The sequence below is a fragment of the Petaurus breviceps genome, unplaced genomic scaffold, assembly GCF_028583685.1.
Source record: "Petaurus breviceps papuanus isolate PSGF00001 unplaced genomic scaffold, PetGlider_PUasm1.0 470, whole genome shotgun sequence".
Lineage (NCBI taxonomy): Eukaryota > Metazoa > Chordata > Mammalia > Diprotodontia > Petauridae > Petaurus > Petaurus breviceps.
In genome coordinates, this window is record NW_027186350.1 from 6,654,146 (window position 1) to 6,680,891 (window position 26,746).

Genomic DNA, 26,746 nt, shown 5'->3' on the forward strand with positions numbered 1-26,746 from the left:
CTCTACAATAGCAGGGTCCATATTTTTAGAAACTATAGTCAATGCTTGTTCTTTACATAAAACTGATAGGGGCTGCTAGGTGGTGCAGTGAACGGAGCAGCAGCCCAGGAGTCAGGAGGACCTGAGTTCAAATACAGCCTCAAACACTTAACACAAAACCAGCCCTGTGACCTTGGGCAAGTCACTTAACCCCAATTGCCCTACCATCCCCCCTCCAAAAAGCAAAAAAAAAAAAAAAACCTGATATAGAGAGGTAGGCTATAATAATAAGAAAACAATGACTAAGAAAATAATAAAATGTCTACTAAGCAACTTCAAGCCTGCTTCTCTCCTAAATTACCCCCCAAATCCCTCAGGCAGTTTAGAAACTGCTTCTACTCAAGAGTCCTCAGGAATGAAGGGTATGTATGAATTTATTTCTGCTATCACTGTTGCCCCCAGGAAGTGGTAGAAAGAGTTAGTATAAACAACATTGTTTCCACAGGATGTGTAACTCTTACTTCCAGTAGGACTCGTTATTTCAAAAACAGAATCAGAAACTCCAGAGGAAGTTTATGCTTGCCTTCCCCAGACACACCCATAGTGTTGTGCATATTCCTTCCACTACCCCCTATCAAACTTATGAGTCCTAAGTATCCCTTCATCAATGATGTGCTTATAAAGGCATGTTGATGTGTGATACAAGATAAAAGACTAGTGTGGATTGTAAGTGGAGGTGATATCTGTTAAGGCATCTGAATCAATAAAAACTGAGTTTGAGGTCCCCAGAGTTGTACTAGACTTCTCGGTACCAGCCATTAGTCTTATCCCAAGATGGGCGAAACTTCAGTAGATAATCTGTACGTGGAGTAAACACTCCTGTCTTTAGGAGTCTCTAGTACTTTGGTATCCTGGGATTTGGTATACCTGATGGATCTGCTTAGAACTCAAAGATTGCCATGATATAGTAGAAAGGATACTAGATTTGTAGTCAGAGAACCTTGGTTTGAATCCTGACTCTGCTACTAGCTGGTGATTATTTACTACTAACCACTAGACTTCAGTTTCCTTATATGTCAAACAAGGAGATTGGACTAAGATCAGGAGTGTCAAACACCCTGTGGAGTCATAATGTGGATTGTAAACTGGAACCAGATTAAAATGTAGTTGGCAAATATTTAACCTAATATAGTAACATTGATAATGTTAATATGTGGTTTTCTAGGTTAATATGTGACCCACAGAGATCCTTATATAAAGTTTAGTGGCCCCTATTTCTATTTGTGCTCAATTCCCCATCTGTAAATCCTATAATCCTGTGACCCAGAGGGCAATGAATGTATCAGCTCTGTTTCCCATGAATGCGGGGATACATGGTAGAGTTGCAAAGTCTGAGAAAGTCAAAGGAACTGCAGGGATTGCCATCTGACAGAGATTCTGACCAACTTCACCAGAGACTCAGTCACAGAGTACTTGCACTTCCCTGAACTCAAAGATGGAATGCTTTTTCTAGGTATACCTTCTGGGTATGATTCATCCTCTGCTATCTTGGGATGAGAGGATCAGACCATGAACATTATCTTGTGGCTCAGAAAAGCTCCCAGAAATCACAAAATATCAAAGGATGTGAAACAAGAGTTCTCCAGAAGAATTATGAACTACTAACAACTATATCACTAATAATAAGAAATGCAAATTAAAACATCCCTGGGATTTCATCTGGTAACCAAGAAATTAGCAAACATGACAAAAGATGGGAAGATAGTATAGGAGAGATTGTGAAAAGATAGGAAGACTAAAGTATTATTGGAAGAAATGTTGATTTGAAAAACCCATTCTGGAGTCCTGGAGGTGACCCGAAGCATCTGTAAAGCAATTTGGAATAATACTAAGAAAGCAACTAAAATGTCTATACTTGGGGGCAGCTAGGTGGCACAGTGAATAGAGCACTGGCCCTGGAGTCAGGAGGACCTGAGTTCAAATCTGGCTTCAGACACTTAATACACACACACACACACACACACACAAAAACTAGCCATGTGACCTTGGGCAAGTCACAACCCCAATTACCCCTCCAAAAAAAAAAGCAAATAAATAAATGAATGAATGAATGAATACAATGTCTATACCAAGGGTGAGGAACCTGCAGCCTCAAGGCCACATGCGGCCCTCTAGGTCTTCAAGTGACTGAATCCAAACTTAATAGAACAAATCCAAAGGATTTGTTCTGTAAAACTTGGACTCAGTAGAAAGGCCATACCCAAGGACCTAAAAGGCCACATGGGACCTTGAGGCTTGAAGGTTCCCCACCCCTGGTCTATATTGTTTGACCTAGAAATTCTACTGCCAGACTTATACCCAAAGGAGATGACAAAAAGAAAAGTTCCATACATTTATAGAAGCACTTTTTGTGATATCAAAGAATTGGAAACTAAGTAGATGCTCATCAAATGGCTACACAAATTGTGGTATAAGAATATTGCTGTGCTATATGAAACAATGATTATTCATTCCTCTGCAGGTCCATTCCTAGCTTTTTCAGTGTTCCCCACCAGCTTTCTCAAACTAGAAAATCCTTCCTTCCATGCTGTCCCTTACTCTGTTTTGGTAGTTCCCCACAAATAATCCAGAATTAAGCCATAAGAAAAAAAAATTAAGTGTCTGGAATTTTTCAAATTACAGAATTAATTTCTGGAATAGGTCAGTAGTAAAAGATTTAATTAAAAATTTTAAAATCAAATTATATGAAACATATAAAATTAAAATTGTATTTTCCTGTATCAAATGAGAAATGTTATCTGGTTTTACATTCTACTGCTGGTTTTCAAAATTAAGATAATTCTTAATTGCCAAAGAGTAACTAAATTTTAAAAGAAACATCAGAGTATAAAACTTAATCTCAAATGAAAAAAAAATTTATAACAGAATAAAAATACAAATAAATTAAACTGACTTTTGTATTCTTATAATAAGGTGCCAACACATATGTTTGTATTCTCTACGGGAGGTCCTCATCAAATGTTTCAATAATAGACTCACTGTTCTCATGAAGTTGAACTCAATAAGGAAATTCTTCAACTTCAGGAAAATAATATGCGAAGATAGAGATTAGGAACTGCCAAACTCCTATTTTGCTTATTTGATCTTTGCCAATGAGATTTATCTTTAGACTGGAAAGGACAGAACAAAGAGAGCTAATAAAGATTTGATTCCAAAATAAGCAAGAAGATAATACCACTTAGCTGTCTTTTCCATATACAACATGGTAGTCATTGTGCATATGATTTTGCTGGTTCTGCTTACTTCACTTTGCATTAGTTCATGTAAATCTTCCCATGCTTTTATGTTTTCATCATAGTTACCATTTCTTATGGAAAAGTAATATCCATCTCGGTCACATACCACAGCTTGTTTAGTAATCCCCCAGTCTATGAGTATCTACTTTTTTCCCAGTTTTTTGCTACCACAAGAAGTACTCCTATAAATATTTTGGGGCACATGGAGCCTTTCCTTTTATCATTGACCTCCTTGGGGTATATGCCTAGCAATGGGAACTGTGTATCAAGGGGTATGAACATTTTAGACATTTTCTTAACATAATTGCAAATTTATTTTTTATGAAGAGTGGAGGTCACCAGTCAATCAATCAATCAAGAAGTTACTTACTAATTCCTTAGTATATACGGTAACTATGCTAAACAATGGAGATATGAGTGCAAAAGTTAAAAAAGATAAAAGTGCAAAAGTTCCTGCTTTTATGTTCTACTAGTGGATACAAGATATTGACATATAAGTAAATCCAAGATAACTATGAAGAAGTGCACAGGAGCAGCTAGGTGGATAAAGCACCAGCCCTGGAGTCAGGAGGACCTAAGTTCAAATCTGGCCTTAGACACTTGACACTTACCAGCTGTGTGACCCAAGGCAAGTCACTGAACCCTGATTGCCTCACACAAAAATAGAAAATACATAGTGATAGGAGTGGTACAAACAGTTGGGGAAACCAGGAAAGACTTCTTTGAGCTGAGTCTTGCAGAAAGCTAGAGGTTTCAAGAGGGAGAAGAGATTATTTCATGTTTATGGGAAAACTAATGCAAAGGCATAAAGATGGGAGAGGGAATATTAAATAAGGGGAATGGCATTAAGACCAATCTGGCTAAAATAAAAAGTGCACAAGGGAGAATAATTTATAATGAGTGTGAAAAGATAGACTACAGTCACATTATGAAGGATTTTATGTACCAAACAGAGGAGTTTGTACTTTATCCTAAAGGTAATGTGGAGGTGCTAAAGTTTCTTTAAAAGAGGAGTGACATGGTCAGACCTGTTCTTCCGGAATTTCAATTGACAGCTGTATGGAGGATACATTGGAGAGAGGAGAGAGTCTGAAAGCAGAGAGATCAATGAGAGGGCTACTGGAGCAGTCTCTGTGAGAGGGGAAATATTTTGATGATTATGTGACTAGAGAGAAGGGGATGGGTAGGAGAAAGGTTGCAGAGGTAGAACTGAAATGACTTAGCACCTAATTGGGGATTGAAAAGAGAGAGTGGGAAGGCTAGGTGGCACAGTGAATAGAGCACTGACCCTGGAGTCAGGAGGATCTGAGTTCAAATCTGGCCTCAGACACTCAACACAAAAAACTAGCCATTTGACCTTGGGCGAGTCACTTAACCCCAATTGCCCTACCTTCCCCCCTCCAAAAAGCAAAAAAAAAAAAAAGAAAAAGAAAAGAGAGATGTAAAGTCTTATATACTTGGACACAAGAAATCAATTTCATGAGCACAACATAGATGTAGTTAAACAGCAATCATTGTAACAAAGATCTGAGGTTTCAAGGGGCTACAACACAATATAATTCATCCGTGTGATGTGGCAGTAAAAAGAAAAAACAAAAAACCTATCATAATCTTAGGCTTCATTTAAGAGAGGAATAGGTTTCAAACATATAGTGATAATCCCACTATAGCCTGTCCTGGGCAGACTTTTTCTGGAGTATTGCGTTCAGTTTTGGGGTGCGATAGTTTAAGAAGGACATTGATAAGCTGGAGAGTGTTAGGAGGAAGACATCTAGAATGATTAAGGACTTTGAATCCATGTTGTATTGGAACTGGTTGAAGGAACTATTTAATCTAGAGAAGAGAATAAAGAGAGGGTACATGATATGTATGTCAAGTTTGTCTATCATTTGGAGGGGGGATTAGATTTATTTGGTTTGGCTCCAGAAGAAAGAATCAGGAGCAGTTCCCGGATATCTCAAAGAGACAAATTTTGGCTTTGTATCAGGAAAATATTAACATTAGAGCTGTCTCAAAGTGGAATGGACTGCTTTGAGAAGTGGTGAGTTCTCCTTCCTTGGAGGCCTTCAAACAAAAGCTGGTATATTGTTATGGAGACTCTTCTCTGATACGGGTTGGACTAATGACCACTGAGATCCCTTTTGACTCTAAAATTCTAGGATTTTGTGATGTGGAATGAGGAAGGCTGAAGAGCTGGGGATGATTCCTAAGTTTCAGACTCTTTAGCTGAAAGAATGGTGATGCCATGAAATGAAATAGGAAAATTAGGAAGATAGGAAGGTTTAGGGGAGATTTGAGATGTCTATGGGACATATATGTGGAGATGTCAAGCAAGCAGTTAGAGTTTTGGGATTTGAGCTGAGGAGAGAAAATGAGGGCTATATATGGATCTGAGAGACATTTGCATAGAAAGGATAATTAAATTTATGGAATCTGAGTTCACCAAGAAAGACTGTAAGGGGAGGGAAAAAAGGGCTTAAGACTGTATAGAGAGATACACTCATAGGGACCATACATGGATGATGAACCTGTAAAAGGAGACAGAGGATTGATCAGACAGGTAGAAAGAGAAACATGATAGAGGAGAGTTACAAAAACTCAAGGGAGAAGAGTATTCTGGACTGCACCTGACAGGTCAATCTCTTGACAATTTTGGCTTGATAGTATAACAAAATGAGACACTTCTATATCATTCAAGGGTTACCAAAGATTTACTTATCCTTAGGAGAAGGATATTTGAAAGGATAGGAACTGAAGACATCTCAAGTTGACTCAACTTAGGAGAGCTCCCTTGCTTGAGGCGTTCATCAAGATCTACCTGGCAACCATCAAAGTCCTTTGGAGCAATTCTTAGCTGCTTTGCACTCCAGGAAGGGATGTCAACAACCTGAAACTTTAATGCCCTAAGTCGACCAAGACTCAAGGATGGTCTCAATGCCTCTTCAGAAAAAAAAATGCTAATTTGCATGAGGAAGGGTTGAGATATTGTTCTTACCAGAAAGGGGGTGGTCAGCAAATCAAGCAGAGAAATAAAGGATAAGGACAGAGGATAGGTTGTGGGATTTAGCAAGATAGGTGTAATATTAAATATTCTCTGGGGCTATTGCCCCAACTCCCACACCTATTGGCAGGCTGTATACCCAAAGAGTGATTGCTACTTTTCCATCAAAGTTCTAAGGGTAACCCCTAAATTTGTTGGAGTTTCTAGTACTGTTACTCACAAGACCTTACCTGTGTACTTCTCATTGATTATCGGGCAGTAGTCTCAAGTAGTTTTTTAAAAGGATATTTATTAATCTGGTATAGTAAGAATGGTTGATATACAATATTTCTCCCCCCAAATCTGGATCACATTCTCTCATAAATACATAGCAATTTTAAAGGAAAAGTGGGTTTAAACTTAGTACAATGGTATAGTGTAGCAAAGGGGTACATAGCTCCTAGTTACTAGGAGTCTTTTTTTTCCTTTTTAGAATCTTCATGAAGTTCCCCTTAGGTGTATGTAGCACTTTGTTGGACTCCAAGAGTCAGTGCTTTTACAGAGGCCTGAATTTTCCTGTCCAAGGTGTACCTAGTTTGTCTTCAATATACCTCTCAGGGGGGCAGCTAGGTAGCACAGTGAATAGAGCACTGGCCATGGAGTCAGGAAGACCTCAGTTCAAATCTGGCCTCAGACACTTAACACAAAAACTAGCCGTGTGACCTTGGACAAGTCACTTAACCCCAATTTCCCATCAAAATATATATATATATATATATATATATATATACACCTTTCAGTTCCCGGTTGAATATATTTTCTCCTGATTCAGTCCTTCCAGTGTGTAAAGCCAAGCACAAGCAGCTCTCCTGAGGACTGCTGCTGTGAATAGCTTTAAGGTTCTGATCACATAGTATAGCAAACCCTCTATTTATTCAGCAATAAACTAAAGCAAAACATTCACAGAAACCAAAGTACAACATTCACAACAATATAATATAACAACTTGCTTATTACTAAGGTGGTCACAAAATCTTAAACAAAAGATATCATTCAGTAAGTCACAATCTCAATCAATTACTATAAAGTACCCATCTAAAGTCTTCTTTCATCTTGATTGGAGATTGGCTTCCACTCATCCTTAACTCAATCATCCTTAAGGAGCAATCATCCTTAAAGGGTACAAAGGTCTCCCATCCCTAGGTCACACAGTCTTAATCTTGTCAGTCAGCACTAAGTACCCAAGTAAATGTCCTTTCATCTTGTCTTGAAGCTGACTTCCAAACTCCATGGCTCCTCTTCCATTCTCCCAGCTCTTGCCTAAATTCACCCAACTGTCACCTGGATTCACAGGTAGGCAGCTCCCAGCTCCTGCTCCAGCTCCTGTTCCAGTTTGAAGCTCCCTTCAAAGTTTCTGTTTCTGTGGCTCTGTTAAGAGCCACAACAATATTTAAACACATTAAGCTTAGCAGAGTTACAAAAATACTCACACACATTGCCAGCACTATCATCTCAATTCACTTTCTGCCTGTGAAATCAACAGAAGTCAACAGAGTGCTTCTGTGTGACAAAGTATACAAATCAACAGATAGAATCCTTCTATCTGACAAAGTAACACAATCACAAGTTAACAGGGTGCTTCTGTCTGACAAAGTAACACAAACACAAATCAACACAGACAGAACAGAAGAACTGTGCTGACACCCCAAGTGTTCTCCCTCTCAGTTCTGCTTGGTTCCAGCTCATGCTTGTGCTTTTATATTCTCTTTTGGCAAGTTCCTCCCACTGTGGGCTTCATGTGATGATGTTAGTTTCCAACAAAGACTTGACACCATCAGAGTCAGGCTCAAAGGCACTTGACTAGCTAAAACAAGGAGCTAAGTACTTGAATAATTGAAACAAGGAGCAAAGTACCACTTTGCTTGCCATTACACAATGAGATCAATGAGGGTGAGGAGGAACAGAACACTCCCCATAGGCTCAATTCTGGCCTTTCTCCCCTTGGTGCTTTTCAGTATCAGAACTAGGGTATGATTCATTATGGTTCTTCTGAACCTGAAAGGCACCTAATATTTACTTCTTTGTTAACACACCACATACTTTTAAATTTGTTTCTTATATTATACATAGGTCCATAGATGTGTATGATTCATTTAGTCAATCATGAAATATTTCTTTTGAGGAGTCTTCTGTTTCCATCCATTGACCCAAGTACTTTGCTCCTCCAAAACTGATTAAGGTCTTGTTCCCACATAGTTTATATTTTTCATGGATTGACCTGCATATTCTACCATATACCACCATCAGTTCCAAATGAATAAAAACCTAAATATGTAAAGTGAGACTTTTTTTAATTGGAAGGAAACAGAAGCATATATCTTTCATAAACATGACTATAAGAATTTTTAACCAGAAAAGGGGGTAGAAGTTCCCTGAAATTGATACCATCTAGACACTTCTTTGGAAAAATTTTTTTCTTTTTAAAATTTGTATACTCTACATTGTTTATTTCCTCTTTCAAAAATCACCTTTATGCCTTGATTGGCTCCAAATCTTACCCTTCATCATAGTTGTGAAAAGTACTTTCTTCTATTCTGCTTTAATTTGTTTGATAATGTAATTCTAAAAATTTATGTGCTTATCCTTTTGAAGCATATTGTATTTATATTTCATAAATGCTAATTTAAAACTATCTTCTTCCAGGCTACTTTTCAGTTTTTTCAGCAGTTCATGTCATAAGGGGGAAGGGAGCAATTGAGGAGGGGCCTTCTCTGGGTAGTTTTTGTCAGTGTAATGGGAAGGATGGGAGAACCAAATACTCTGCATATGTACCTACAAGATATATACAGTATAAATGTGATAATGCAAGTGGGATGGCATTTCCAGTAAGGGAGAGGTGGGGTGGTGGTTGAGGGGGAATAGGAAAGGCTTCTTGTATAAACTAGGATTATGCTGAGATTTGAAGAAAGTCAGGGAAGCCATGAGGCAGAAGTGAAGAGAGAGAGAGCATTCTAGGCATAGGGTACATCCAGTGAAAAGGTAGAGGAGATGGAGTATTGTGAGGAATAGCAAGCAAGCCATTGATTTTTTGTTTTCAGTTTTGTTTATCTCTTCTTTGATTTTTATCATTTCTACTTTGCAACTTGTTTGGAGATGATTAATTTGTCAGTTTTCTAATTTTTTAGTTGTACTGTATGTGTAACTCATTGGTCTTTTTTTTCTTTGTTTACATAGCATATGGAAATATGCATTTTTTGTTTGAGGAATGCTTTAGCTGCAGCTTACAAATTTTGGCATGTTGTCTTATATAATTTTCTTGAATACTATTGTCCTATTATTTGTTCTTTGGTCCATTCATTCATTCTTTAAGATAATATTATTCCATATTTAAGTTTACCTTTACATATTTCCTCATTGATTACTCTTTTATTGTATTGTTATCTCTAAAGGGTATATTTAATTTAAATTTTTGCATTTGTTTATAAGTTCTTTATGTTCTAGCACAGTAGTCTTCAAAGTGAGGGACTAGGCCCTCAGGTGTCTGTGATCATACCCCAGAGGAGCTGTAAACTAAGCCACTTATGTGATAAATCATTTTGAGAGTGAGGCAACAGGTCACATCTCTCTCTCTCTCAGTCTTGGGTTTATCTCCAGCTCAAGCACATCTACCCTTATACCCCAACAATTCCCCAACCACCACCTTCTTTATTCAATCACTCACTTCCCCCTTACTTATTCAAGCATTGACCACTAAGGGTTTCTAGCCACCCCATAGCATCAGTTATTAACATACCATTGGGAAAATTTTTCTCTACCACCTGCCCCCCAGATTATTTCATGGCTGCAGCAGGCATTCTTTCAAAACCAACCTTGTACTCACAGAATGATGATCAGGGAGGTAACAGCTATGCCCCACCCTTTTCTTCTTGAGTGTGACAGAGTAAGTGATAGAGGATAAGCAGACAGAGTAGGCTTGTGATCTGCATTGCAAATATAATTACAATATCCTCCCCATCCCCCAACCCATCTTTCTTCCAAATTTACATAGTTCTGATAACCTCAGTGTCATCTTTGACTGCTCACTTTTGCAAGTTCAGGCCCTTATCGCTTGTCACCTGGACTACTGTAGTAATCTCTAAGTTGATTTACTTGACTCCAAACTCTCCTTTTTCCAATTCATCTTCTACTCATCTGTCAAATTGATATTCCTACAAAACAGATCTGATCATGTAGCTCTTCTACTCAATAAAATCCAGTCATTTCCTGTTGATTCTAGAATTAAATATTTATTTTGTCTCATCCTTTTTCATTTCTATTTTTGTGTAAGTTTTATAATGTACATAATTATTACTAACATATATAAATGTATGGAGCTACATTATTAAAATTTCTTTTACTGTGATAGATACATTTTTTTAAAAATTTAAGATTACTACTCTAGAACACTGTCAGTGTTTGTAAAAGTGTCAGACAATGAAGAAAAATAAGCATACACCTCAAGATTCTTACTCAATAATCAGAAAAGATCTGTTTTTTAAAAAAGATTTTTAAAAATGTTCTGTTAAAATCCTTATTTCTTTCTTTGTCATTTTATTAGATTGGTCTAACTCTGAAAAAGCATGGTTTAGTGAATGGAGTATGAGGATGTAGATTCAAATTCCACATCTATGACGTTAGTCAAATAATATAATCTTCCTAGGTGTAATTTCCTAATTTCTAAAGGGAGAAGACTGGATTAAATGGCCTTTGAGCTATAGACATATCATCCTCTATGGATACCATGACACTAAAATCCTCTACCAATTATTTTCTGCCATCTGGGTCATCTTGTCATTCACTTGATTTTTCCTTTAGTACTTAAATGCCATGCCATTCAGTAAAAGTATAAGTAATACTGATACTGTTTCATTGTCTATGGTGCCTTTAAGGATAATGTGCTTGTCCCTCATTTTCTTGCCTTTGTCTCTTAACTGTGTTTGAGTTTGCCTTGTCTTAAAACATGATAGCCATTCCTACTTTTTTGGATTCAACTGAGGCATAATAAAGTCTTTATTTAAACTCTATGAAACTTCCTATGTTGTGTGGTTTTTGTGTAACAGGCTTTTTGTTCACTTTGTCTAAAGCAATCCCATGGAAGGATATGTGGGTATGTGTAGTATGTTGAGAGCACAACTTCTCAGGGGCTTTCCTGGACAAATGCACCCATCTCCCATTTCCCTTCTGGCTACTGACTTGTTACCTTATTAATTCTTCCACATTGTGTTCAAAGACAATCAAGGGATATGTGCTGATATTTCCTCAACAAGTCTCACAAATATATATATCTTACTTCAATCACTTATCAAATTACTCGGAGCTCCTACCCTGATTACAAAAAAACACAGAAATCTCTTTTCACATAAGCTTTCTCTTCTTTGTTATTCTCAAACTCCAGGCTTACAGACCTAGACAAACATCAATGGTACTGGATATATGATATATTAAAAGTAACAAGTAATGCAAATAAATAGATATGTGTTTTAACATTCATCAGTTGTCACAGCCAGAGTCACCTCTACTCAACTGCTAACTCCTTCTCAACACTGCAGGTCTCCAACAAGTCAGTTCTCCCAGGTTGGAGGTTAGTCTTTCAGGATATCTTCACAGAATGTCTTCTTTTAATAAAATCACCTTTTTATTATTGTAATAACACAGAACTGCTTGGCATGGGGGAACTTGGGCACTTGCCCTCTGCCTCTAAAGGGGCCCCTAGCTCTTGATCTGGGGAAAGCTGTTTTTTTCTCAAACTCTCTGGCTCTTTGTAACTCTGGGAGAAAATCACTTAAAACTAAGGTTGGCCTTTTGTCTAGGGTCTCCCCTAAAAGGGAGTAGATAGATCAGGTATAGGATAGCTATTTTCTCCACTTGAAAGAAATGCTAAAAACACAGAAGAGTTTAATGCTTTCATCGACTAAGACTTCAACATAATGCTGTAAGCTGTGATTTCTAGTATATACTGTCCTGGGAGATAAATACTTACAACATTAAAGCAAGGAACCTTTAGTGAGGCTGTTGGATAGGCATTGCACTTTTACCTTGGCTCTGCCTTGATTGAACAGCTCCCTTCAAGTTCGAGTCTTCTGGTATATATTACAAGTCATGTCAAGCTTTGAGTTAATTCTTTTGCTGGTGGTCATTTTCTCTAATAAGCATTGTAATGGTTGGAGGGAGGAGGAACTTCCAAAGTGCAACCAATTCTGACTGAAGAACTGAGAAATTTCCAAACAAATTCCCCCAAATCCATCTCTCATGATTTCTGTTTGTTCACCTATACTCACAGAAGGAAACATAAAGAAAGCAGAAAAGCATGCAGATAAATGAAAATTCATACAGATTCACGTAGGTGACACATGGACTTGTAGCTGCCATGTATCAATCCAGTAGTGGTGAGAGAGATACCTTCACCCCCACCCCCCAGCCCATGGAAAGGATCAAAGAGGTTTTTCTACTATAATCTTTTGCAGAACAGACTTCAATATACTTTAGGGCAACTACCTACATCTAGTTTTTCAATAAGCAGCTCAGGCATCAGGAACCCATAATTCATGCAAAAATTCAGAAAATTTGTTTACACCTCACCAACTGTTACTTAAACCTTGTATCTGATATGGACACTGCTATCAAAACCGTGTTTCCCCGATAATAAGACCTATCCCGAAAATAAGCCCTCCCCTTACTGTGTAAGATTCCTCTAAAATAAGCCCTCCCCCGAAAATAAGCCCTATTGAGATTGCTACTGTAGTGAAGGTGATCCCCTGCGCTACACGCTACATTACGGTACCCTCTGTATGCACCATCCCCTCCCCCGGGTGAAACACACACTGCGCTCCAAGCTGCATCCAATCAGAGCTGCAGCAATGAGCGCGTCATCCTGTTCTTCCCCAGTGATTTGCTTGCTGGCGCCATTGAGAGCAGTGCCGCAGAGGAGAGCTGAGGCAGGACAACATAAAAACCCGGTATGTAAGCGTGAGTGAGGGGGCATGATGGAGGATAAAAAGGGCATGATGGAGGAAAAAAGAAGAACTCAGGGGGCATGATGGAGTGAAAAGAAGGACTGATGGTCATAATTTTATTATTCTGTCTGTTTTGACCCCCAGACATGAGTACAAAAAGGAAGAGCTATACTGTTGAGTATAAGAAAGCAATTGTAGAGGAGTCACATGGCAAGAATCTTGCAATTTTCTGTAAAGAAAAACTTTTGGATCTGCGAATGGTCAGAAAATGGAGAGCAGATTATAATAACCTCAATCAACAGGTGGATGAGGGAAAAGGAAAAAGCGCAGGTCTGGATCAGGTCGGCAGCCCTTATATCCTGACTTGGAGATCCTCATTGGTGAATGGATTGCTGACAGGAGAGCAAAGGCCTTGGTTGTGCGCAGGGCTGATATTCAAGCATTTGCCCTTTCAATGGCACCAGAGTTTGAAATGGTCTCAGAAGGATTCAAAGCATCACAACACTGGTTGGACGGTTTCCTTCAACGGTATGAACTGTCCCTAAGAAGATCTACAACACTGTTTAAGCTGGAAGATGCTGAAGTTATTAAACGTGCACTTGCATTCAAGTCCTTTATTGATAGGATCGACATTTCCAAGTACCAAACCTGCAATATGATTGCTATGGATGAAACTGCAGTGTTTATGGGACAAGGATCTCAAACAACAATTCATCACAGGGGTGCAACATCAACCTACATTCCCACCACTGGCTATGAAAGTGCACGGGTCACCTGTGTTTTGGCAATTCGTTTGGATGGAAAGAAAGCCACACCTCTAATCATCAGTAAGGGCAAGAAAGATAAGATTGAACATGTATCTGGCATTTACGTTCTTGAAACCGAAAAAGCCTGGTGTACACAAGCCATTATAAGAAAGTGGGTTGATTTAATGCTGCCACTTGTTATGCGAGGTAACCAAAGAGGTCTGATAGTCTGGGATTCAGCCAGCACTCACCGCACTAAAGAAATGAAGAACTTCCTTGCAGAGAGAATAGATCAAGTAATGATTCCTGCAGGAATGACTGCCTATCTCCAGACCCTTGATATTGCAATAAACAAGCCATTCAAGGACCATTTCGCATGGAAGTCAATGACTACATTGAAAATAGAATGGAAAGAAATCAGCGTAGAAACTTTGTGAAGCCCTGTCTGCAAGAAGTCGTGACTTGGGTGAAGAAGTCATGGGATAAAATTACTGACAGCTGTGTCGCCAAGGCGCTACGAGCAGGTTACCTGGACAAGACATATTCATTTAAAGAGAGCTATATTGCTGGACATGACAGATTGGGTCCACTTCTTCTGAAGGAAATGGAGGCTCAAGACATCCAGGACGGAATTCAAGGTATGGACACTTATGACGATGTTGTTGAAGAAGATGACATGATCATTATTGAATAAAGGTACATTTTTTTGTTCACATTTGCCTGTTTATTAAAATTTCTGTCAATGTTCATTAAAACAAGCCCTCCCCTGAAAATAAGCCCTCTAGTGTTTTTCTGTCCAAAAAATTAATAAGACAAGTGTCTTATTATCGGGGAAACACGGTAGGCTACAAGTAGGATCTTTTTAATTTTTTTTTAATTTTAGACGAAAAAAAACCACCAGAACACAAACATAGAATAGAGAAAAGAAAAAAAAAAAACATCATAAACGTAAATAATGAAACTTAAGGGGTGGCTAGGTGGCGATGTGAGTAAAGTGCTGGCCCCGGAGTCAGGAGGACCTGAGTTCAGTTCCGGCCTCAGACACTTAACACCCATACACACACACAAATACTAGCCATGTAACCTTGGGCAAGTTACTTAACCCCAATTGCCCTCCAAAAGGCAAAAAAAAAAAAAAGAAACTTAAATACAAAGTGTTTAGCATAGCAGAACATAAGAGAGGATTCAAAATATGTAGTGATATTTTCATTTCAAGAAAGCTTGTATAATAAATACTACATGCTATGTTGAGAGTTGTCCATCTTTGCTTCCTTGTAAGTTTTCTTTTGTTCTCTGCTGTATACTTTTTACTTTGTTATTTTTTCTCCCTTCCTCCTTCCCCACCCCTGCAAAGGCTGTAATTAAGTGCAGATATATTTATAGATATAGATATATACATACACATACATATATATATACACATACATATATAAACATATACTTTCCCTAACAAATTCTGCTCCTGATCTTTGTTTTTATGTTTGTGTGTGTCTCTTATTTCCTATCCCTCCTGACTTTTCTGCTTTACTTCTACCTAGTACTTTGCCTATTTAGCCTACCACCCCGCCCCCCAAGGATCCTTTCCCTATCCTCCCATTCCCATTGATCTGAACACCCTTCTATACCACCCTTTAACCTATTCCCTCACCCTCCCTTCTAGGTATCCCTCCCTTATCCTTTTCCCCTTCCCTATCCTCTTACCATTTTATTTCTTCTGAATTTAGGAGACTTTTATACTGTTAAACTCTTTCCCAAAGAACTACCAACCCTCCTCCCCCATCTAATTCCTCTGTGTCGATTCTTTCTCTTGCACATCATTTGTATAAAATAATTACTCTTTTTTAGCTATTCCTAAATGCTTTTACTTTTTAAAGTCATATCATACTCAGGTCTACCCCAAACTTTCTTACAGACTACACAATTACTTATGACAATCTTAGACATACATTTTACATTTTATATATTTAAAAGATCAGCAGTCTGTCCTCACAGAATCCCTTGTAATCAGTACCTTATGTTTCTCTTGGCTTTTGTATGTCAAGTCTTCTCTTAAATTCAGGTTTGTTGGTTTTTTGCTTGTTTGTTTGTTTTTAACAAAGTCCTGAAAGTCTGACAGTTGATCAAATGTCCTTTTAAAAAAAATCATTCAGGATTATACTTAGCTTTTCTGAGTATAATATTTTCAACTGGAACCCTAGTTATTTTGCTCTTTGATATATAATATTCCAAGACCTTTGGTTCTTTAGTGTCTCTGCTGCTAGGTCTTGTGTGATTCTGATTGTGGCACCATCATATTTAAATTGTTTTTTTCTTGTTACTCTTAATATTTTATCCTTGAGCTGGGGATTTTAACATTTGACTATAATATTCCTATGAGTTTTCCTCATAGGATCTCTTTTCAATGGTGATCAATGGATATTTTTCTCTTTCTACTTTCCCCTCTTTTTCTAATGCTTCAGGACAATTTTCTTTAGTTTTTTTTTTATCATTGTATCAAGATTCATTTTTTTCATAGCTTTCATTTCATTTCATATCATAGCTTTCAGGTAGTCTGAATATTCTTGTGTTTTCTCTTCTTGATCTGTTTTCCAGATCAGTTGTTTTTCTTTTAAGATGTTTCACTTTCTCTTCTATTTTTAAAAGGAAAATTTAAAAAAGAAATCCATGAGAACCTGCCTTATAAAATGAGTCCTTTTAAATAAAGATTACCATTTATCAAAGTAAACATATAAGCTAGAGTGCATAATATTAAAGCCTTCACTTCAGAAGTCAGGGCTTTAAAACCTTTTAAGTTAAGCTTTAAAAATAAATCTTCCACTCCATTCAATTTTGAAAATTTTTTATATTACATCTTCATCTAAATCTAAAAATGAGGTCTCAAAAACCTATTCTCAGACACTTAACACAAAAACTAGCCTTGTGACCTTGGGCAAGTAACTTCACCCCAATTGTCCCTACAAAAAGCAACAAACAAAAAATAACCCTATTATCATACATGAACACACAGTTCTTAAGGGGGTGACAAGATCAAACAATATTTAGTTGGTTAGGATATGGAATTGATATTACCTACTGGCATTTTAGTATTTTTAATATGAGCCCTAAGTAACTTAGATGTCTTAGTGTTCACCTGCTCCAAAATAGAAATTTTCTTAAAAAGGAGGAACATAATTATAGCAAGGGGAAAATACCACATCCCTCCCCACCCCCAAACAGCTCTGTTTTAGTCTAGGTTAGAGTCATAATTGAGAGTCAATCCATTCAGCAAAGCTCCACCATATTCACAGGGTAGAAAGCCAGGCTCATAAATAACCAGGTGAGAAAACTTCATGTCCAGAGAAGAAATATCACAGTGGGAAGCTGAGTCAAGAGTCTCCTACTTTCACCTTTGAAAGGTCATCCCTTCAGCTGTCTCAGGCACAGACGTTCACCTGTGGAAGGCCTCAGGCTGTGCTACCTTTGAGCAGCACTGACATTTCCTTTGTAAAGATGGAATATTGGCTTCACAGCAATTTAGACAATAATATCTGAAATGAAAATTTAAAACAATATTGAATTAAAGTCCCATAAGATTTAATCTTAAATAGCAAAAATTCAGTGATCACAGTGCAGAGCTAGGATAGTTAGCTTTGTTTTCATAATCACAAATCATCATAAAGTCACTTTTATACTCTAAGCAAACTTGATTCTCAAAAAACCAATGTAACATTTTAGGCCTAGGGTATAATTGGTAACTATCTATTATTATTTATTTCAAGTCAACATATCAATTAATGTGAAGTTTCTCATATACAAAATTCTAATTAAGGTTAAAATGTGCTTCTTAGAAATGAGTTCTGCAGGAAGTGTACTAACTGTGTTGTATATGTTCTTTCATCAGAATTTCTCCCACTTTTACGAATGAGATCAGTAGGCTTAAATGTCAAATGTCTTAAATAGATTCTTCCACAAATTTAGAAAAATTTACCCTGTAGTTTTTTATCTTAGAACAATTACCTAGTATACTAAGAAGTTAAGGTTTCATGACTCTTAGGACAATGTACTATAATGGGCAGAGATATTAACAGAATCTCTCTTCTTTGTGATTTCTAAATGAGATCTATGATTTATGGGCATGTGGAACCTTAAAATATATTGTTATTACATAATATTTAATATTATATATTAAAATAATAATTATTATTATTATATATTAAAATAAATTATCACAGTCTAGCCTGAGTGTGTGGCTAATTCTTAAAATATTAAAGTGCTGAAGTTTTGCCCATTTGCCAGGATGTTATAAAACTCCAGTATCATTCTTCAAACTTAATCACTTTAAACTACTAATAGGGTTGATAAGATCTTAAGACATCTTATGAAATCTTTTGTTACATCAAATTTCACAGAAAACATTTACCATTATCTGTTATGTTTTCACACATGGTTGCACTATTCTTCTAACAACTGAATCTATAGTCCAAGAATATCCAGATTAAGAGAGAATTTGCTTTTCTAACAACATTTTCAATACAACGACTTACCAAATTTATGTTAGGCACTAATTAAGCACTTCACAATCATATTATTTGGTCCTCCCAACAAACCTGGGGTAAGTACTTTTATCCACTTTACAGATTATCAAACTGAGATAAACAGGAAAAAGAATATGCTTAAGGTCACACAAGCAATAGATTTCTTGATGCCAAATAGTAATTGCAGTTTGTATTAAGTTCTAATCTACTACAATTACCTTAATAGGAGAACACATATCACCTTAAATTAGTTTCAAGATAAATTTTAATCAACTTAAATCACCAACAGGCTAATATGCTTAATAGAACAATATTGTGCTTAGATGGCATATGACCTTTATGGGTTTAGGAAAAATTAAAAGATTAATTTCTAATTGGGGGCAGCTAGGTTGTATAGTAAATAGAGTATTGTGCCTAGAATCAGGAAGATTCATCTTTGTGAGTTCGAATGTGACTTCAGACCCTGGGCAAGCCTCTTAACCCAGTTTGCCTTAGTTTCCTCATCTGTAAAATGATCTGGAAGATGGAAAGGGCAAACCACTTCAGTATCTTTGCCAAGAAAAGCTCAAGTAAAGTCATAAATAAGACAGAACTGAACAACAACAAAGATCAATAGTAAGTGTAACATGTTATTGCAACAAAGTGCTAAAGAGGCTAACACTGCATAATAGCTTTTAAAACAGACTACCCCCTTCTCACCCAACATATTTAGTACCTTTCAAAATTAAGTAAAATATTTTCTTCAAATACATTTTTAAAATATTCAGTGTGGTTTCAACAACATGTTAAGTTTACTGACAATCAAGAAAGACACTATCATTTGAGTAAAGCACTTTATGTAACTTCTATTTAATAAAAGTTATTCCCTTTAGTTGTCCTTATTACATTTAAAAACATATTATTTTAAAATACTTTGCCTTTATGTGTGTAAAAAAAATCTCTACCTTAAATATCTATATATTTTAGATATTTGTCTCTGGCTTACTTAAACAATTAAATCCACAAAACACACATTCTTGCAAATTGAAGTTTACTCACTTTTAAGATGGTCACAAGACTTTCTCTTCTTCTGGAGGCAGTTCTTTAGAACCAGATAAAAATAAACTGCTTGCTCCTGAAAATTCAGTGATACTCAAGAGCTGTCTGAAGTTTCAATTCCTCTTATTACTGACTCTTGCAAAAAGGCTCAATTTCTCTTTTTCTCTTCAAAACAGCAAACTTTTTACTCCCTGCAGAAAGACCAACGAAAAGCTGATCCATTTTTTACTTTTCATACTCTAGATGAGTTTTCTCTGTAGATTCACTATTCCCCTCCTTTCTTTAAAACACCCAATTAAATGCTTGGTAATGTCTTTAAAATTATGAAAATAGGGGGCAGATAGGTGGCACAGTGAATAGAGCACCAACTCTGGAATAAGGAAGACCTGAGTTCAAATCTGGCCTCAGACACTTAACACACAAACTAGTCGTGTGACCTTGGACAAGTCACTTAACCCCAATTGCCCTCCAAAAAGCGAAAAGAAAAAAAAGAAAATTGTGAAAAATTTTCTAATTTCCAAATCAAGACAGTTGCATTTTTCAGTTCTTAATATTTCATACACAGTGGTTTTATAATAATAACATACATTTTTAAATATTAATTTTTGATATTCTAAATTGATTGCATTCAAGGCCAATAGAGAGAAATCTTGATCAAACTATACTTTAAAGACAGAACTTACTTTTGTAGTTTTTAAACATATTGGCCTGATGTCAGATATTTGGTGACAACTTGAAAATTAAGCTTGACAGCAATAATCCATATCTAATATTCCCCAGAGCTAGTTTTATCTTAAGGGTTTTATTCCTTAAATCCTTCTTCTTTGTGCAATACCTATTCCATAAACATACTCATCTCTCTTTTTACAGTTCTTAGCAATATGACCTTCTTCCAGATAGTAGAAAAGTCTAGCCTTGACTCTAGGCTTAGATTTTTCTTTTTCCTTATCTTTTTGCTCATAGACTTGCATCTTTTAGCTCATTAATTCCTCTCACACCACTCAGGGCAATTCTTTAAAGAAAAAAAAATCTCCCTAATTTCTGGTTGAGACTAGTTGACAAACCTAAGTTAGTAATTCAAGCATCACATGGATCACTCAAATTTAGACCTGTTATAATGCTTAGCATCTTTTGATGCTGAGAAAGATCCAGTTGAAATATGGAAAAAATACAGTAAAATACCCATACCTTTGACAAATGCCCCCCAAAAAGCTATCTTGTTTTCCTTTTTCTTTCTTTTTTTTTCTTGAGAGAAAAGGCAAGGCAATTGGGGTTAAGTGACTTGCCCAAAGTCACACAGCTAGTAAATAACTTTCTTGTTTTTCAACCACTTAATTCTGTGACTCTGCATTCTCCTATCTAACCCAAACCAAGACACCCTTAAGGTCACAAATGACTGATGCTCTTCCAGAGGTTCTACTGAAACTGTGGACATCCATGAGAGGTGGCGCAGTAAGAGCGCCAGCCCCGGAGTCGGGAGACCCGGGATCGGTTCTGGTCTCAGATACTTGACACCCACACAAAACAACTGGCCATGTAACCTTGAGCAAGTTACTTAACCCCAATTGCTTTAAAAAAAAATTATCAAGTACATAGTAGTTAGATTTTTACAAAATAATATACATTTTTAAGTATATGTAATTGAAATTTCTTAAATGAGGTCTTACTTGATTACAGCTAAATATTAATGCGGTCTTCCAGTATGAAAAGGTTCCCTACCCCTGGTCAAGAAGAAAGTATAAACTGTAAATTGTCTTTGAATCTTATTGAAACTGACTTTTTAGTGGATAGAACCCCATCCCTGGAGTCAAGGGGACCTGTGTTCAAATTTGACCTCAGACACTTACTAGCTGTGTGACTCTAGACAAATAACTTAACCCTGTTTGCCTCAGTTTCCTCATCTGTAAAATAGCTGGAGAAGAAAATGGCAAACCTATCTTTGCCAAGAGAACCCCCAAAATGGGATCATGCAGAGTCAGACACAATTGAAACAATGCAACAATGACAAAAAAAAACCTTCCTCACTAGAATTACAAAAGCAGTCTGTATGTAATCTTTTCTTCTCCTAAAACAAACTCTACAATTTTAAAGACAAAATATCTGCAAACATAATAAATTTCATAATTTAGACAAGCAGTAAGGAACCAACTTCTCAGTCATATATTTTAGTTCCTAATTAGTTTAAAACCTCATAAATTTCTGCAAACTGGGAACAAAGATTTTTATCAGTTTAGTTAAAAGATTTGTGTAGCCAAATGTATAAAAACATGGTTTCCAGATTGCCCTGGAATAAGAACAGCAGGGCATCTGCTAGGTTCTAATCATTCACCAGGGGTCCCTGTCTAAGAAGTCACATGGTTTGGTTGATTCCCCTAGCTCTTGCCTTCAGGATCCTAATCACAGAAGTGGTTCTCAGCTCATGAATCTAAATAAAGCCCAGGAAGCCTTAATAGAGGGTTCCTCTTGGCTCTCCAAGGCATTCCAATTTATAGTCCTTGACTTTGAGGCTGCTATCACAGAATCAAGCTCAAGACAGCCTCAGGGCATCAGCTATCAATCTTAGTGCCAGGACTGGTGGCCAGTTTATGTTGAAGGCCAGGAAAAGATCAGTTCACTACCAATGCACAAGGAACAGCAAAGAGATATAAACCTAGCTTGATTAAATCTTAACAAAACAGGATTAAAAATTAATTTTTCATTTCATGCCCCAAACCCCTCAAAGTACCTGAGAACCTGCAGGAGGAGATTTAGCTGGCCTGGCCTGAGAGGGCTAGAGAAATCCATATTATACACAGAAATTTGTTGAGTTTTGTTTATTTCTTAGAACAGTTTGGTCAGACTTAACCCTACCTGCTCCTCTTCCTGTCTCAGTAGGAATAATGGGGTCTTATCCTTTTTCCCTTTCCTTTTGTAATCAACTATACATATGTATGTGTACACACACACACACACACACACACACACACACACACACACACACTTTTCCTTCTTTTAAGGCAATCCACTCTCCTACCTCACTCTTGGTTTCAAACACCTACCCCTCACAGGGCTGGTTCAGTCTCTTGTTTATTTTGTTCTACTACTACTCTAATCTTCTTTCTCCCTTTTTTAAACATTACCCTGCCTAAGCCAAATAAAATCAAGATTCAGCATAGCTCAAATTTCCCCAGCAGTCTTCTCTACTATAGAAAAATTTTCCCTAGCAACCTGATAAAATATACCCCCTTCTTCCTCCTTCCCTGGGTTTACCTCTTTGCTTACTTTCCTTCCCTAGGTTACTTTTTTTCATCTTTTTTTTTTTAACACTTGAACCATAGTTTTCTCTCTTTTCTCTGTTCCCTCTCTGACTATGGACAGGGTAGGACTCTAGAAGATCATTAATATCTTTTCCCTTTTTCCAAATATAAGTATTGGATCTTAATTTAGTTCCTAATTAGTTTAAAACATCATAAATTTCTGCAAACTGGGAACAAAGATCTTTACCAGTTCAGTTAAAAGATTTGTGTAGCCAAATGTATAAAGACGTGGTTTTCAGGATTGCCCTGGAATAAGAACAGCAGGGTATCTGCTAGGTTCTAATCATTCACCAGGGATCCCTGTCTAAGAGGTCACATGGTTTGGTTGGTTACCCTTTGGTTGATTCAGCCTTTCAGAGTAGTTCAGATTGTTTACCTTTCTTAAGTTTTACTTGCCTACTGAGATTTCCTTGAAAAGATTTTGTCCCATGTGCATACCCTTTGACCCAGTAATGCTGCTTCTAGGGCTGTATTCCAAAAGAGATCATAAAAATGGGAAAAGAACCCACGTATACAAAAATATTTATAGCAGTTCTTTTTGTGGTGGCCAAGAACTAGAAACTGAGGTAATGTCCATCAACAGGGGAACGGCTGAACAAGTTGTTGTATATGAATGTAATGAGATACTATTGTGCTATGAAATGATGAACAGACTTTAGAAAATTCTGGAAACACTTATATGAACCGATGCTTGAGTGAAGTGAGCAGAACCAGGAGAACATTGTTCACAGAAACAGTCACAGTGTGTAATGGCTGATTTTGATAGACTTAGCCCTTCTAAGAAATGCAAGGACCTAAAACAATTCCAAAGAACTCATGATGGTAAATGCCATCCACATCCAGAGAAAGAACTATGGAGTTGGAATGCAGAACAAAGCAGACTATTTTCTTTTTTTTGTTTTTTTCTTTCTCGTGTTCTTTCCCATTCATTATAATTCTTCTATGCAACATGACTAATGCAAAAATGTGTTTAATAGGAATGTATGTGTAGAGCCATATCATATTGCATGCCATCTTGGGGAGTGTGGGAGAGGAAGGGGGTAGAGATTTAAAGCTTACAGAAATGAATGTTGAAAACTAAAAGTAAATTAATTAATATTTTGTTTTTAAAGAAAGAAAAGATTTTGTCCCATTCTGGTTTAGTCAACTGGAATGTGTAGAAGTTTTCAATTTTATTAAATGTCCAGTTCCTCTGGAATATTATGCCCAAATTCAAACAGTGTTATTTTGGGTACATACCATTTTCCTTTGCTTTTAAGTGTATCATATTCTAATCTTTTCTTTCCTTTCATGTTGTTGATGTGCCACCCTTGCTGAATAGGATTGTGTTTTCTTCCTATGTAATCTGTCACTTCCTATAGTATTTCAGTATTTTTTTCTCTGACCTGGGAACTCTAGAGATTACCAATGACATTTCTGCATATTTGATACTTAGGGTTTCTCTCTGTGGGTTATATTGATCTGGACTTTGCCCTCTGTTTTCCATATTTATTGAAGTATTGTAATTTTTGTGATTTCTTTTAATTTTTAAATTTATTTTTAATTAATTAATCTATTTATTTTTGCTTTTTTGGAGGGGGGAAGGCAGGGTAATTGGGATTAAGTGACTTGCCAAAGGTCACATGGCTAGTAAGTGTTAAGTGTCTGAGGCCAGATTTGAACTCAGGTCCTCCTGGTTCCAGGGCCAGTGCTCTATTCCCTGTGCCACCTAGCTGCCCCTTTTGTGGTTTCTTAAAGTGTTATACACAGACTTTTTCTTTGATTATACTTTTCTGAGAGACCAGTGATTCTTTATCTCTTTGTGCCTAATTTCCCCATCTATTGATTTTTGTTGTTGTTGTTATTCAGTTGTCCAGTCCTATTAGACTCTTTGTGACCCCATGGACCATAGCACACCAGGCCCTTCTATCTTGCACTATCTCTCAAAGTCTGTCCAAGTTAATTTTCATTGTTTCCATGACACCAACTACCCATCTCATCCTCTGTTATTCCTTCAATCTTTCCCATGATCAGGATCTTTTCCAATGAGTCCCATCTTCTCATTATGTGGTCACAGTATTAAACTTCAGTTTGAGTATTTAACCTTCCAGTCAATAGTTTGCATTAGTTTCTTTAAGTACTGACTGACTTACTGTCCAAGAGACTTTCAAAAGTCTTCTTCAGCACCACAATTCAAATGTGTAGATTTTGTGGCACTCTATTTTCCTTATAGTTCAGCTCTCACAGTCACAACTCTAACATTGCTATTGGAGTAGTTGTGATTGTAGTTGTTGTTTTAAGAATAGATTCATCAGGGAGGCTAGGTGGTGCCGTGAATAGAGCACTGGCCCTGAAACCAGGAGGACCTGAATTCAAATCCACTTAATACTTACTAGCCATGTGACCTTGGGCAAGTCACTTAAATCCAATTACCCTGCCTTTCCCCCCTCCAAAAAGAAAAAAAAAAGAATGGATCAATCATGTTTTTCCATTTTTTTCTGTCTTGATTTTGATCTAACATTTCTTATATCAATTAATTTTTTCTCCACTCTTGTTTTTTTATGGTATCCACTCCTTTGCTAAGGTTTTGTAGCTTGCAAACTCCTTTTAAGATTTTTCATTAAAAGTTCCAATTTAGGCGTCTAGGTTTCCGGTATCAGGCAGCGCATGTGTCTCTTTTCCCGTGGTCCCGCTTGCCAAAATTAAGTTTAATCTATTCGTGACCTCAGACCGAAGCAAGAACCAAAAGAGACACTTCAATGAGCCCTCGAACATCTGGAGCAATATCATATCATCCCCGCTCTCCAAGGAGCTGAGGCAGAAATACAACGTGCGCTCAATGCCCATCCGGAAGGACGACGAGGTCTAGGTGGTTCGTGGACACTACAAAGGTCAGCAAATTGGCAAGGTAGTTCAGGTTTACAGAAAGCAATACATCATCTACATTGAGCATGTACAACGTGAAAAAGCTAATGGCACAACTGTCCATGTGGGAATTCATCCTAGTAAGGTAGTTATTACCAGACTAAAACTGGACAAAGATTGCAAAAAGATTCTTGAGCGTAAAGCCAAATCTCGACAAGTTGGAAAGGAGAAGGGCAAATATAAGGAAGAAACCATTGAAAAGATGCAAGAATAAAATGGTCTGTTGTATAGTTGTAATTAAAAATGAAAATTAAGAAAAAGTTCAATTAATGTCTTATTTCTTCCTTCATTTCTTTTATTGGGCCACATAAACTCTCTAGATTTTATTTTCGTCATTCTTGTTTACAGAATTATTCTTTTCTTCTTCGGTTTTTATCCTGGCACTCTATTACTCCCATGGAATTATTTCATTATATTAGTATTTTTCTTTTGCTTGGTCAGTTTCTCATTCTCTCTGATAATTAGTTTTTGTTTGTTTGTCTGTTTTCCCCTTACAGGGCCTTTATTCCTCAACTTCTTGCTGTTGAGCTATGAAGGAAGTTGACTAAATTATTGCTGAAGGGGTACTAAACTAGGTTATTTAGGTTGGTAAAGGCCCATCCCCCCTACTGTTATTTCCAGCACTCTTCTATCCTGGCTTATATTCATAGCCATTTCTTAATCATCCTCATATTATGTCTTCTCCACTCCAGTAACCAATAACACCACCTCCTCTATCCTCCAACCTTTGAAACCACTCCTGGGAAATCATGCTCTGTCAGTTGAACTTTTACCTTTCTTTGTTCAGAATCAGGTCTCACTACCACTTCTTGGCCAGCTCCATGCCATATCTCTTCCCCTATTCCCTTTGACTTTTTCTGTTATGTGTTATTTTCCTTCCATTAGAATGCAAGCTACCTGAGGATAAACTTATTTGACTTGCTTATATTTGTATCCCCAGAGCTAGCATAGTGTTTGTCAAGTAGTGAGCACTTAATAAATCCTCTGTCTCTGTGTATCTT

At 37.0% G+C, this 26,746-nt stretch overlaps 2 long non-coding RNA genes and 1 pseudogene across 2 annotated transcripts; 1 reads left to right on the forward strand and 2 right to left on the reverse strand.

The window, feature by feature from the left end:
- Window positions 1-7,169: 7,169 nt before the first annotated feature.
- Window positions 7,170-10,222, reverse strand: LOC138171888 (uncharacterized). The gene is made up of 2 exons (XR_011170995.1): window positions 10,125-10,222; window positions 7,170-7,683 (listed from the first exon to the last, which is right to left on the reverse strand). It is a non-coding gene; the product is annotated as an uncharacterized lncRNA (long non-coding RNA).
- Window positions 10,223-14,694: 4,472 nt separating this feature from the next.
- LOC138171889 (uncharacterized) lies at window positions 14,695-19,751 on the reverse strand. The gene is made up of 2 exons (XR_011170996.1): window positions 19,546-19,751; window positions 14,695-17,520 (listed from the first exon to the last, which is right to left on the reverse strand). It is a non-coding gene; the product is annotated as an uncharacterized lncRNA (long non-coding RNA).
- A 4,039-nt stretch (window positions 19,752-23,790) lies between these two features.
- Window positions 23,791-26,005, forward strand: LOC138171910 (large ribosomal subunit protein uL24 pseudogene; annotated as a pseudogene).
- The last annotated feature ends 741 nt before the right edge of the window (window positions 26,006-26,746 follow it).